Raw genomic sequence first — 13,710 nt, 5'->3', positions numbered from 1 at the left:
TTGAACAATTCGCTTGAGCTAAGCTTCTGGCCAGGATGAAAATTTTATCCATGCTTAGACCTGATTCTGTATCCCTGAAGAAGCCAGAGTCTGGAATAAATACATACACTTGAGTGTTTATTTCCTTGGGGAAAATGGAAGGGATAATTCTATGCTTTAAAATTTTCCTGGGTAACACTCTAATATTTCTCATATTTTTTGGTCCAGTGAGGATAAGCAGTTTGCCTATAATTACATAGATAGGTCTAGACAGGTCTTCTGACTTCCATCCAGTGAGTGTAGTTGTTCATTCATTGATTTATCCATTAGTTATTTTTAAGCACATATTATGTGTAAGGAACTGTGCTAGTTGGGAAGAGCAAAGGATTCTACTCTGTCAATGCGGAGACAAATTAAGATGTTTGTATAAATGACTAGTTATTCCCTGGGGAAATTTATGTCGTAAGTTATAGGAGTATAAAAAGGAAATATAGTCATGCGCCACATAAAATTTTGGCTAACAATGGACCACATATACAATGGTGGTCCCATAAGATCAAAATAGAGCAGAAAAATTCCAATCTCTTAGTGATATTGTAGCCATCATAGCATCATAGTGCAACACACTATTCACATTTGTGGTGTTACTGGTATAAACAAAACTACTGCACTGCCAGTAGTATAAGCATAAAACATATGCCCTGGCCAGGTGGCTCAGTTGGCTGGAGCATCATTCCAGGTGCACCAAAAGGTTGCAGGTTCGTTTCCTGGTCAGGGCATGTACCTAGGTTGTGGGTTCAATTCCCAGTCAGTCTCAGTTGGTCTGGATAGGGGCGTTTATGGGAGGCAATGGATTGATGTTTCTCTCACACATTGATATCTCTCTCTCTCTCTCTTTCTCTCTCTCTCTCTCTCCTTTATGTATTGTATATTTTATCATTTTTAAAGAGTGTATTCTTGTTATAAAAAAAAATGTTTGCTGTGAAACAGTAGGCCGACAGCAGACTCATACATACCATGTCCAGTTGCATCATTTTCTCTTGTACTTGACTTAATTTCATGCTGCTTTGTACAGTAATATGTTGTGCAGGCTTGTGGCCTGGGAGCAATAGGCTGCACCATATAGCCTAGGTGGGTAGTAGGTATACAATCCAGGTTTGTTTAAATATAATCAATGACATTCACAGGACAAAATCACCTAATGACGCATTTCTCAGAATGTGTCCCTGTCATTAAGCAACACATGACTGTAATGCTTTATTATTTTAACAAATAAGTTGTAGAGATACAGGAAAATAATTGATTAAATAACTCATTTCAGTATTTCCCCATGTTAACACACCTATGGGAAATCTAGTTGCTTGAACCACAAAAACCATAACAGCACTACTATAACTCTAAAGGAAAATAAACTACCTTGTAAACATATAACTTCCTAGGATCTAAACTTGCAAATTTGAGCCAAAATAAGTTATAACTAGTGTTGCAAACATTTAAGGTAGCAAACATCATCCTTACAAAAGCTGGAAAAACTATTTTCAAAAATATATGTTTTTATTAATTTCAGAGAGGAAAGGAGAAGAAGAAAGAGGTAGAGACATCAGTGATGAGAATCGATCGACTACCTTCTGCATGTCCCACACTGGGGACTGAGCCCGCAACGTGGGCATGTGACTAGGAATCAAACGGTGACCTCCTGGTTCATAGGTTGATGCTCAACCACTGAGCCATGCCGTGTGGACAACTATTATTTTTTTTTATCTTCAAAAAAGTCTTTACTGTTGTATGAGGCATTCTAGATTGCAGTTATGCTTTATAATTTTTAAATAGAGGAGATAGTTCATTGAGCTAAATTTTGGGAAGAAGGATATTACATTAATAACAATTTCATGTGCAGGAAAAGTTATTTTATGAAAAGCTGAGGGTAGGCTTTTCTCATAAATTAAAATATATTGTAAACAGCAATTCTTGCCACTTGATGTTTTAAATTTAGACCCAATCTTATACCTCAGAATATAAACTAATTTAACAAATAATTTTTGAATACCTACTATATGCTCAATATATACAGACTAGAGGCCTGATGCATGAAATTCGTTCAAGAGTAGGCCTTCCTCCCCCCAGCTGCCAGCACCGGCTTCCCTCTGGCACCCGGGATCCAGGCTTCCCTCACAGACCTGGCTTCATCCGGAAGGTCATCCAGAAGGACGTCTGGTCTGATTAGCATATTCTTTTATTACATAGATTATTACATAGAATTTAATGGGAAGTTAGATAACTTGTCTCTTACAGGAATAAAAGAAAAAAAGGAAAAAGAAAAGTAGTTAGAGGCAATAACATGTAGCACTAGTGGCAACCTTCTCTTTTAAATAGTCTCCTCTTTTGGCTTCTAGCTTCCGGGTTTCTCTCACCAGTTCTGCTTCTGGACTCTTCATAATTTGGGGAGAAAATAATAAAACCATAGAATCAGGCTCTTTGGTTTCACTACAAATATATGCTGTGCAACTTCAGGTAGACCTTCATTGTCAATTGTCAATCATTTTTCCCTTAATTTCATATCGGTATCTTTCTACGTATTTATCTATCTCTATCGAGAGAGACAGACAGAATCAGTATGTGCCAGCAATATTGCATATGTAAGGAATAAAGTCTCAAATAAGAAAATATCTTTAGGCCCCTTACCATATTCCAACAACACCTAGACCAGTGATGGCGAACCTATGACACGCGTGTCAGAGGTGACACGCAAACTCATTTTTTTTGGTTGAGTTTTCTTTGTTAAATGGCATTTAAATATATAAAATAAATATCAAAAATATACAACTTTGTTTTACTATGGTTGCAAATATCAAAAAATTTCTATATGTGACATGGCACCAGAGTTAAGTTAGGGTTTTTCAAAATGCTGATACGCCGAGCTCAAAAGGTTCGCCATCACTGACCTAGATCAATGGTTTTCAATTGGAGGTAATGTTGCCTCCCAGGGGACATTTCAGTCATGTCTGAAGATGTTTTTGATTGTCAGAACTGGGGAAAAGGTGCTACTGGCATCTACTAGGTAGAGGCTAGGATGTTGCTAAACATCCTATATGAAGAGGAAAGCTCTCTCATCTCCCTAGGAAAGAATTATCCAGCCCCAAACATTAATAGGGCCAAAGTTAAGAAATCCTGCTCTAAACCAACTAAACACCCAAGCATTTCCACACGCCTCTAGTCGTGCATACAAAACCTGTCTCATTCCCTGCAGATGACTTCACGTACTTCTTGGATGGGAAATTGCCTTCCTTCACTTTTCTCTTTTCATCTCAAAATGTCTGTGTAACCTCATTTGGCATTTTCTTATTCTCTTCTTTCTGTGAATAGCTGTCTTTCTTTCCCAAACTGTTACCTTTCAATATTTATGCCCTATCTTATTCCCCAAATTATTTATGCTACCTACAAAAAACACATTGTGTATCAGAATAAAAGCAAATTAGAAATTAGGCAGAGAGTATTATTTTCCTTGGATCCTTTGTCTCATCTCTACTCACCTCCAGAATTTAGTTCGTAGATTATTTCTTCTCATGTATATACTAGAGGACCAGTGCATTTGTGCACTTGGGGGGGTGGGGGGGAGGGTGTGGGCGGGATCCCTCAGCCTGGCCTGCACCCTCTCACAGTCCAGGAGCCCTCAGAGGATGTCTGACTGCCTGCTGCGGAGGCAGGAGAGGCTCCCGCCACCACAGCTGCGCTCGCCCGCCATGAGCCTGGCTTTTGACTGAGTGGTGCTCCCCCTGTGGGAGTGCACTGACCACCAGGGGGCAGCTCCTGTGTTGAGTGTCTGCTCCCTGGTGGTCAGTATGCATCATAGCAACCGATAGTTCTGCCATTCGGTTGATTTGCATATTACCCTTTTATTATATAGGATCTTCATTCTCTCCCATATAATGTGTTTTCCCTCTGTGTCTAAAATGTGCTTAATTATAATCTATCCTAAAACATTCTCTAAAACTTGTGCTTTTTAACTTTTTTGTATCCCCCAGGACTCTTAAACTACTGGAATTTTCTTCTAATTATTCTCCCAGCCTGTAATCTAACCTGCATAGTGCTGTAGAATTTAGATTATGTCCACTGTGCTCATCAGAGTCCTTTAGTAGTCAATCAATGCCTGTACGTGATACCAAATCAAGCTTCAAGTAATTACAAGAGCTATGCTTGGAACTTGGCTTCAATTAGTATTAGTATCTCCATCAAATAGATGAAAGATGAGGCTTAGAGAGGTTAAGTGACTTGCTCAGAACAACATAGCCAGGAAGTGAGGAGTCAGGTTTCAAACCCAAGCCAGTCTTATGCCAAAGTCTATACATTTTATACAGCTTTTCATTCCCTAAGGAAATAAGTCCTAACTCCTTAGTTTGGCCTCTAGGACCCTGTAATCTGGCTCCAAACTTTTTCTAGTTATTGCTGACCTTCACACACCACACACTTTTGTTAAAGTGCTGTGCTCTGCTACCTCTGTAGTTTTCTCCCCCCTTCTATTTGCTCCCTCTCATATCATACTCTCTATGTTATCCTTCTCACACTTCTATAGAGGTCCAATACCTACCCACCTTTCAAAGCCCAATTCAAGCTTCCCAGCTGAATTCTCTAATCTTCTCTGATTCTCTCTCTCTCTCTCTCTTCTCTCTCTCTCTCTCTCTCTCTCCCTCCCTCCCTCCCTCCTCCCTCCCTCCCTCTCTCCTGGTGGAGTTTTTTCACCTTCAAACTTTGTTATTAGTAGTAACATATTTGTTTAGGATTTTGCAAACACTTTCATATATGGTAAGAATCTGGCAAAGGGTAGGAGCTCAATAAATGTACTTGTTTTGTTCTAATCTTCATAGCAATTCTCCAAGGTAGTATTATACTTTACTAACAGAAAAAACCCACCTGAGGCTCAGAGTGGTCAGGGGTCCGGCCAAAAGGAAGTGTTCTAGAATGACCCAAACTAACCCAAGAGCTATGGCTCTAGGTGACGGTTCTTTCTACTATACTTCCCATGACTTCAGAGTTTTGTTCTCCCCTAGCTGAGTATGCATGTTTATTAAATACATGCTGAATGAACGAGTAAATGACTGTTATGAACATACTCTTTCAGATAGTCATAGAGATTTATTTATTTGCCACCAAGAGTAAGAGCACTTTAGGATGTGATTCATCCTCACACATAGAATTTAATTGCTCATTTAAGCAGAAGGAAAACAAACCATCCTGCTCTGATAAAAAAAAAAGCTTAGGCAGCAAGAGGTTGAAGTCTGTATTACCCACTTAAGGACAACAGTGCCACACACCTTTAACAAATATTGTTATACGTTATTTCAATTCAGTAGGTGGGCCCAGCCCAGCAGCCTGTCTTCCTCTCATACCTGGACTTTAAGACAAAACAAAAAACATGAAAGACTGCTAGAGAGGTTCAACAGCCTTTCTTTAGCCAGCTGATCTGAGATGCTGCAAAGAGAACCTTTCAGACCACAAGTTTGTGAGCCTTTTCCAAGTATGTGGTTGTTTCTGTTTACATGAATGGCCCCATATTGTCGGTGCCCAGCCCCTGCCCTTCTGTGGATCCCCTGTGTTGCTTTGGTGTTTTTGTTCCCATTTCTAGCAAAACAACTCTGGAACCTCATTGGAGCTGTTTTGCTTTGGAAAGTTCTCGTTGGTGGGAACAGAGCTCTGAAAAACGTTCTGCTCCCGGATGGACGATGCGCCTGCAGATCTTAGACATCAGTGGTGGCAGAACCAGTGCCTTTGTGGGGCCGCCTCACCAGCAGCAGGGAGGCGACGCCATGTAAACGGTCTTACTTTCCTGTCACCCACGCCCCCTCATTTCTTCTCCATCAGCTTTTATCATTTCAGCATTCTCTCTGGTCCATCAGAGCCTCTTGGGTTCACGATGACAAATAGTTCTGGGCGGAGGTTAGGCTGCTGCATGCCATTGGGCCTCTGTAGGTTCTGCACATAGCAGCAGCCTTTATCAGTGCAGCGTTTGCAGGGTGCTGCTTAAACTATAGAGTGGGGCAGACACAGCAGCTCTTTTGGATCTGAAAAGTGTTTCTGATTTTGAATTGAGAGTCTTTGGAGAAGCCTAATGATTAGTGTTGTCAAGGTCAAAAATGCTAAAAAGAGAGCGGGATCTTTTAGTCTTGGCTACAGCACTCACGGCATGAACAGTGCTCCATGAGGACGTCTTCATTCGGGATTTGCTTGTTTGTTTGCTTGTTTTTTCACTTCTGACCCTGACGTCTCTGGCTGCAGATTTGATGTGGTTCCTCCCTAACCTGTGCACCCTGTTAATAGGTACTGTACCGGGCTCTGTCTGTCACTGGGGTGGGACCTGTATTAAAACATAGGTATTGAAATGCTGTACTAACATACCGTTCCTAACATTTCATTTTACTAGCAAGAAATCTTTGATTTCATTTTATTCTAGACACTAGATTGTAGTTTAGCCATACTGACATTTCTAAAAAAGGGATATATTTTCTTGCAGAGTGTTCAAAAAGAGATATGTTTCAGTCCTCAGTGCTGCCCTTCTACAGGTACAAGTTTTCTAGCTGAGAAAACTAAGATAAACTGTAGGCTGCCTCAAGTTCTTACGGGTCTGTGCCCTGGGCTGTTTCTCTGAGCTGCCGACAGTGGGACTGTGATGGTACAGTGTGCACAGGGACTGTTCCGACAGACTGGGATTTTCTGTACTGAAACCTTATTTAATATCAAAAGTTAAACTATAGTACAATAAATAAAGGTCAATTTCTGTAAAAAATAAAATAGTAGGAAGAAAATTGAGAGAATAATATTTCAATTTTTGTTTTTATGTAGCCACATTTATCATTCTCTTCCTTACTGTTCCTACTTTCAGGGTCATGCTTACAAAGGCCACCTCCATCCCTAAGATTGTACAGATATTTAAATATATTTTCTTCTCCTGATTTTCCTTTACATTTAAAATCTCTGGAATTTTGTGTGTGTGTGTGTGTGTGTGGCATGAAATAGGTTTATAATTTAATATTTTTCTTCCATAGTTTAGTGATTCATTTATTGATTTTCCCTTCTCAGTTTAACACATCTTTATCATATACTCCCATATACTAAATTCTGATGAAGTTATAAATATATAAACTTTCTAGGTGTGTAATTTGTTCCATTGATGGTTTGCTCCTGAGCTATCTTTATTTACTAATACTGTTTTAATTATTAAAGTTTAAACTTCTGGGTGGCATATTCATTCACTACTCTTCTTTTAAAAAATATTTCTAAGGTTTATTCTTTTTAAAAAAATATATTTTATTGATTTTTTTACAGAGAGGAAGGGAGAGGGATAGAGAGTTAGAAACATCGATGAGAGAGAAACATCGATCAGCTGCCTCCTGCACACCTCCTACTGGAAATGTGCCTGCAACAAGGTATATGCCCTTGACCAGAATCGAACCTGGGACCTTTTAGTCCTCAGGCCGATGCTCTATCCACTGAGCCAAACCAGTTAGGGCAGGTTTATGCTTTTTAAAAAAAATATATATATTTTTTATTGATTTCAGAGAGGGAGAGAGAGATAGAAACCTCAATGATGAGAGAGGATCATTGATCGACTGCCTCTTGCATGCCCCTCACTGGGGATTGAACCGGCATGTGCCCTTGACTGGAATCAAACCAGGGACCCTTCAGTCCGCAGGCCAACGCTCTACCCACTGAGGCAAACCTGCTAGGGTATCTAAGGTTTATTCTTAAAAATAAACATAAAAATATTTTTTTCAAGATCCCACATTTTTTCGTACTGGGATTCTGATTGAGATGGAGTAAAAGTTATAATTTGGAGAACTGCCACATATTAATATAGTCTTCAAAATCAATGAACCTGATATGGTCTTCCATTTACTCAAGTCTTCTCTCATTTCTCCTAGTGGTTCTATAATTTTACAATTCGTGTGAACACTTTAATAGAGCATGGTGCTTTAGAGCATACATGCACGAACAGACTGCATGGGTCCCAAACTCAGCTATGCCATGTACTACCCACGTAACACCTTTGTGTGCTTCATTTTCCCCTCCTATAATATGGGGATGATAATAATAGTTCCTCCTGGAGTTATTGTGAAGATTAAATGGGTTATGTATGTAAAGTGTTTAAACAGTATCTGACATGTAGTGCCATGTAAGTACTACTTATTATTCTATTAGAGGCCCTATGCACAAAATTCGTGCAAGAGTGGGCCTTCCTTCCCCCAGCTGCTGGCACTGGCTTCCCTCTGGCACCCTGGACCCGGGCTTCCCTCTGGCTCTAGCTCCGGCTTCGTCCAGAAGGACATCCAGAATGATGTCCGGTCTAATTAGCATATTACCCTTTTATTATTATAGATGTGTATACATACTATCTGCACTTCATGTTTCTTATTAAATATATTAGTGCTTTATATACTGTTACTACAAATGGGTTTTTTAAAATTGTGAAGTACAATATCAATAAACACTAAGCTTTGAAATGTCAGCCTCCAGAGGGCTCTGCTTTCTTGTGAATTACTGTCATTTCTCACAGCTTCCTTTTAAAGAATTTTGTGTTACTAAGAGGCAAGTGATGAAACAGAAAATGAATGTCTGATTTCAAAATGCTTTTGAAAGGTCAAGTAAGATAAATAAACTCAACAGATGGTCCATTGAAAATACTAACAGAACAAACAATCCTCTTGCAAAACTGATGAAAGAGAAAACAGCTGAAAATGCAAAAAAAAAAAGAAAAAAGAGGAATTAACAGAAAAATTTAAACATCCAAGACGTTTAAAACTTACAGGAATACTCAAAGTTTAACCTGTCAATAAAGTGGAAGTTTTGACAAAGTAGAATATTATCTAAGAACTATAAATTACGTAAATTGATACAAGAAGAGCAGAAAAACTTAAACTGATCACTAACAGTAGAAGAAATGGGGCTGCCACCAAAGTTCTACCTCTGAAAAGACACCAGGTCAAGATGCTTTTAAACATGGATTCTATCAACAGTTTTAGGGACTACATTATTAACAGAACATTGAGAAACATGGAAAACTTTTTAACATATTCTACAACTAACAACTATGAAACCAAATTAGTAAGAAATAGCAGAAGAAAAGGAAAAACTGTAGGCCAATCTTAATAATGAAATAATGGCAAAAGTACTAAATAACATGAGCAAAATGATACAGCAGCATTTTAATAGTTAAATGTACCATGATCACATAGATTATATCCAGGAATGCAGAGATAATTAAGACACACATATCTTTCGACTTATAGCTAAATAATGAGTAAATTTTTTAAATATTTTGTCCTTTTCTCCCCGAATAGTATCCTACTTTGCTACTTTGTTGATCATCCCTGCCTAGAACATTTCTTACTTTTCTTCTCCATCCAGCAAACTTCTGCTTTTCTTTAAAGATGCAGTTGGTATCACTTCTGGGTCTCTTTCTCTGACCCCTCTTCACCTGAGACTAAGAAGCTGCTATTCTTGTGTTCATCCACAATACCCTGTATTTACCTCTATTGCAGCGCTTACCATACTGTTTAGTAATTGCTAGTTAACTTGTTTGTCTCCCCTACCAACCTGTGAGCTCTTGAGACACAGTCCATTTATTTGTTTTCTGGAAGCCTGGCACATAAAATCTGGCAGACTCGATTGAAAAATAGACACAGAACCAGACTGAAGTAAAAATGTTAGCTAATTACATACTATAAAAGCTGTATAGGAGGACATGATTTTGATGTATGTCTAAACTGGACTTCCTCATATGCCACCTTAAAATTAAACTTCCCTATCATGTTGCAGGCAAATTGGACCACCTCAGGCCTCCCTGGAAGACACAGCTTCTTACCACATGGCAGAGAACAGGCCGGTGTTAACCTTGTCTGTAGAGAGCCAGAAGATGCTGAACCGTGCGTTTCCCATTTCTTCTCCTAAAGGTACTAACAGTTAAGTCATCCCTACCAAAGGCGAATGAAGGGGTGACGATAAAGGCCAGGAATATTATTCTAACTGAAGTTCTGATGGAAACCTGTAGTGGATACCACTCTTCCCCCCCCCAAAAAAAAAACCTCCAGTAATATCTACCTAATTTATGTTTTCCTTTAGGACTTAGCTGCCTAACACTTCAGTGAGAAATTTCAATTGCAGCAACTATATTTAGCCTAAGTGTTCTAATATTAGCAGGTCTTTGTTCTTTAATTTATAATTTCATTTGTATGTGTCCTCAAATTTCTGTTGAAATAGGTAGGGTAAAATAGTGAGCAAAAGCACATAAAATTTTCTCACAAATTTATTTGCATTCTGTTATGTTCTCAGTGTACTGAAGATTGCTTTCCAGGCACTCTTAACAAGCTGAATGGTTCCTTGTGTAGCCTCATGAGATCAAATAAGAAGGAATTGTCATCTCCATGTATTCTGGATCTCTTCAACCTAATCACATGCTCTGCTAATACTGGCGGACAGGGAAGGGCCTGCAAGAGGAAGAGAATGAGGATGTTCTTGACATACGAGCACTGTACATTCACTTAGCATTTGCCAGGGTAGCTTTTTTTCTCTACTACCGATACAACTAGTAGGTAAATAAATTCTGGGGATCTAATGCACAGCATACTGATTATAGTCAACAATACTGTATTATATACTGCAAAATTGCTAAGAGATTAGATCTTAAATATTCTCACTACAAAAAAGAAATGATAATTATGTGATGTGATAGAGGTGTTAGCTAAAACACCTCTATGGTGGTAATCATATTGCAGTATATCATGTATATATCAAAATCAACACATTATACACCTTAAACTTATACAGTGTTACATGTCAATTATATTGTAACTAGAGGCCCAATGCATGAAATTTGTGCAAGGGGGTTGGCCCTCGTAGCCCCGGCTTTGTCCGGAAGGACATCTGGAAGGTCGTTCGGATGTCTGGTCTAATTAGCATATTACGCTTTTATTATTATAGATAAAAATATATAATAATTTGTTTTCACCTGCTGATGGACATTTCAGTTATTTCTAGTTTTGAGCTTTTCCAAATAAAGCTGCTATAAATGTTTGTGTAGGAGTGAATGGCTAGGTCTTATGGTTTGTGTATGTATACTTTTTTATTAAGATATAATTGACATGTCACATTATATTAGTTTCAGGTGTACAACATAATGATTCAATGCTTGTATATATTGTGAAATAAACGCCTAAGTCTAGTTAACATCCATCACCACACATAGTTACAATTTTTTCTTGTAATGAGAACTTTTAATATCTACTCTTTTAGCAACTTTCAGATGTATGATACAGTATTGATTTCAGAGAGGAAGGGAGAGGGAGAGAGACAGAAACATCAATGTTGAGAGAGAATCATTGATCAGCTGCCTCCTGCATTCCCCCCACTGGAGATCTAGCCCAAAACCTGGGCATGTGCCCTGACTGGGAATCCAACTGAGACCTAGTTCACAGGTTGATGTTCAGCCACTGAGCCACACTGGCCGGGCTACAATACAGTATTATTAACTATAGTCACCATTCTGTACATTACATCCCATGACTTATTTATTTCATAACTGGAAGCTTGGAAATTTTGATCCCCTTCAACCATTTCATACATCCCACCTCCACTTAAACCCTTCCTCTAGTAACCACCAGTCTGTTCTGTATCTATGACTTTTTTGTTTTGTTTTTTAGATTCCTTATGTAAGTGAAATCATACAGTATTTATCTTTGTCTGACTTACTTAACTTAGCATAGTACCCTTAAGGTCAATCCATGTTGTTGTAAATTGCAATATTTCTTTCTTTTATATGGCCAAGTAATATTCTGTTGTGTATATTTACACTACATTTTCTTATCCATTCATTCATTGATGTACACTTAAGTTGTTTCCATGTCTTGGCTATAAAACCCTAATATGCAAACAGACCCAATGGCAGAACAACCGAACAACTGGTCACTAATTACGTGTGCTGATCACCAGGGAGTGCGTGTGGAACATGGTGGGTGTCAGCAGCAGGTGGCAGAGCGCGGAACATGGTGGGCTTTGGCCATGGTGGGATGGTGGAGCAGGTGAGCAGGGATGCCAGACCAAGGTGGGGTGCCAGTCGCTGTCATCGTGGCGAGTCTCTGGTGGTTACTGAAAATTCTTTGCTCCTGCACGCCGTGGTCCCACCCAGTGCTCACACCTGCTGCTGGCACCAGCCCAGCTCACATCCACTGCCAGCACTTGGCGCTGGTCCCAATCACTCGGCGCCATCAGCAGGTGCAGGCAGCGGCTGCCAGCTCTGATTGCCCCTCAGGGCTTCTCCACCTTTCCCTGCTCCTGAGGGGCGATCGGGGCAGCAGCCGCTGCTCACACCTGCTGCCGGCACCAGCCCTGCTCACACCACAGCTGGCACCGGAGCTGCTGCTCATACTTGCTGCTGGCGCCCAGCATTGGTCCCGATCGCTCCGCGCCATCAGTGGGTGCAAGCCGCAGCTGCCGGCTCCACCTCCCCCTGAGGGGTGATTGGGGCAGCAACTGCTGCTTGCACCTGCTGCTGGTGCCGACCCCAATCGCTCCGTGCCATCAGCGTGTGGAAGCGCGGCTGCTGGCAGACAGGAGACCGGGGGCCACGGAGGGAGGGACCGGGCGGGGGCACGAAGGATGAGCAGAGACTCACCCCTGTGCCCACTGGAGCCTTGTGGCCCGCAGTTCCTTTTAAGCTGCATGAATTCATGTACTGGGCCCCTAGTTGTAAATAATGCTTCAATGAGCATGGGGGTGCGTATATCTTTTCAAAAAGAAGGTTAGACATAAATAAAAATTTTGACTTGCTGAAATATAATCCTTTATAGTTAAAAAAAATACTACATTGACCAATAGAACTTTGGAGATGAGATTACAAATAAAGTAACCATATAAGTTATTGTCCAAATCTGAAACTTTTAAGAATGGAAGAAGCAAATTAATCATAATTGTAGGGCAACAGGAACAAACTGAGTTTAGTCACCCTAATTATAAAACCACATTTTGTGTGAACATGCAGGATTTCACAAGTGGAGGAAGAAGGAGTTCTGGAGAGTCTCTCTGCATTTACTGTCTCACTTTCCTTCATTGCCCTAAAGTTTCCCAGTGACTCCTCCAGTATCCCCAGCCACTTTTTCTCATTCTTGTACACTAGAATTTGAGCTGAATTCAACATGGAAATAAAACACTCAAAGCAGTTTGACACATAGTGGAATCTAGTTGACATACAACATTGTGTATGTTTAAGGTGTGCACATGTTGATTTGGTATATTTATATATTGCAATATGATTATCACTCTAGTGTTAGCTAACACCTCTATCACGTCACATAATTACCATTTTTTTTCTGTGGTTGTGGCGGAAAGACTGTCCCGTGAAGTGACCGCTGCCTGAGAGCTGCTGGACCTGCCAGCTAGATCAGGGGCAGAACAGACATTGCCTCCCTTAAATCCCCTCGGAGCCCGTCTGATCCACCCCTCCCCAGTGCCCCAGAGCCTGCTGGTGTGTGCTTCTTCATTGAGCTGGCTGTTGCCCCACCCAGGACAAGCATGGTAGGCATTTCCCCTTATCTGGGGCAGGTACCCTATCCGTCCTGCTCTGTCCTATATATCACCTCTTAGCGTCTGCCACGCTGTGTGGAGGATATCCATGTTGTCTTGCCGCTGCTCAGGATGCGCCTCTTATGTCAGTTCCCTTAATAAACTCTTAATGTAATGACAGAATTG

The 13,710-nt window shown here is 40.3% G+C and overlaps 1 long non-coding RNA gene across 1 annotated transcript; it reads left to right on the top strand.

The window, feature by feature from the left end:
• Positions 1 to 5,912: 5,912 nt before the first annotated feature.
• Positions 5,913 to 11,169, top strand: LOC118667183. Its single transcript, XR_004971179.1, has 3 exons — positions 5,913 to 6,291; positions 9,787 to 9,920; positions 10,300 to 11,169. It is a non-coding gene; the product is annotated as an uncharacterized LOC118667183 (long non-coding RNA).
• Positions 11,170 to 13,710: the final 2,541 nt, after the last annotated feature.

Source organism: Myotis myotis, unplaced genomic scaffold (genome assembly GCF_014108235.1).
Source record: "Myotis myotis isolate mMyoMyo1 unplaced genomic scaffold, mMyoMyo1.p scaffold_m19_p_12, whole genome shotgun sequence".
Lineage (NCBI taxonomy): Eukaryota > Metazoa > Chordata > Mammalia > Chiroptera > Vespertilionidae > Myotis > Myotis myotis.
Note: the sequence above shows the minus strand (reverse complement) of the source record. Positions and strands in the feature narration are given on the sequence as shown.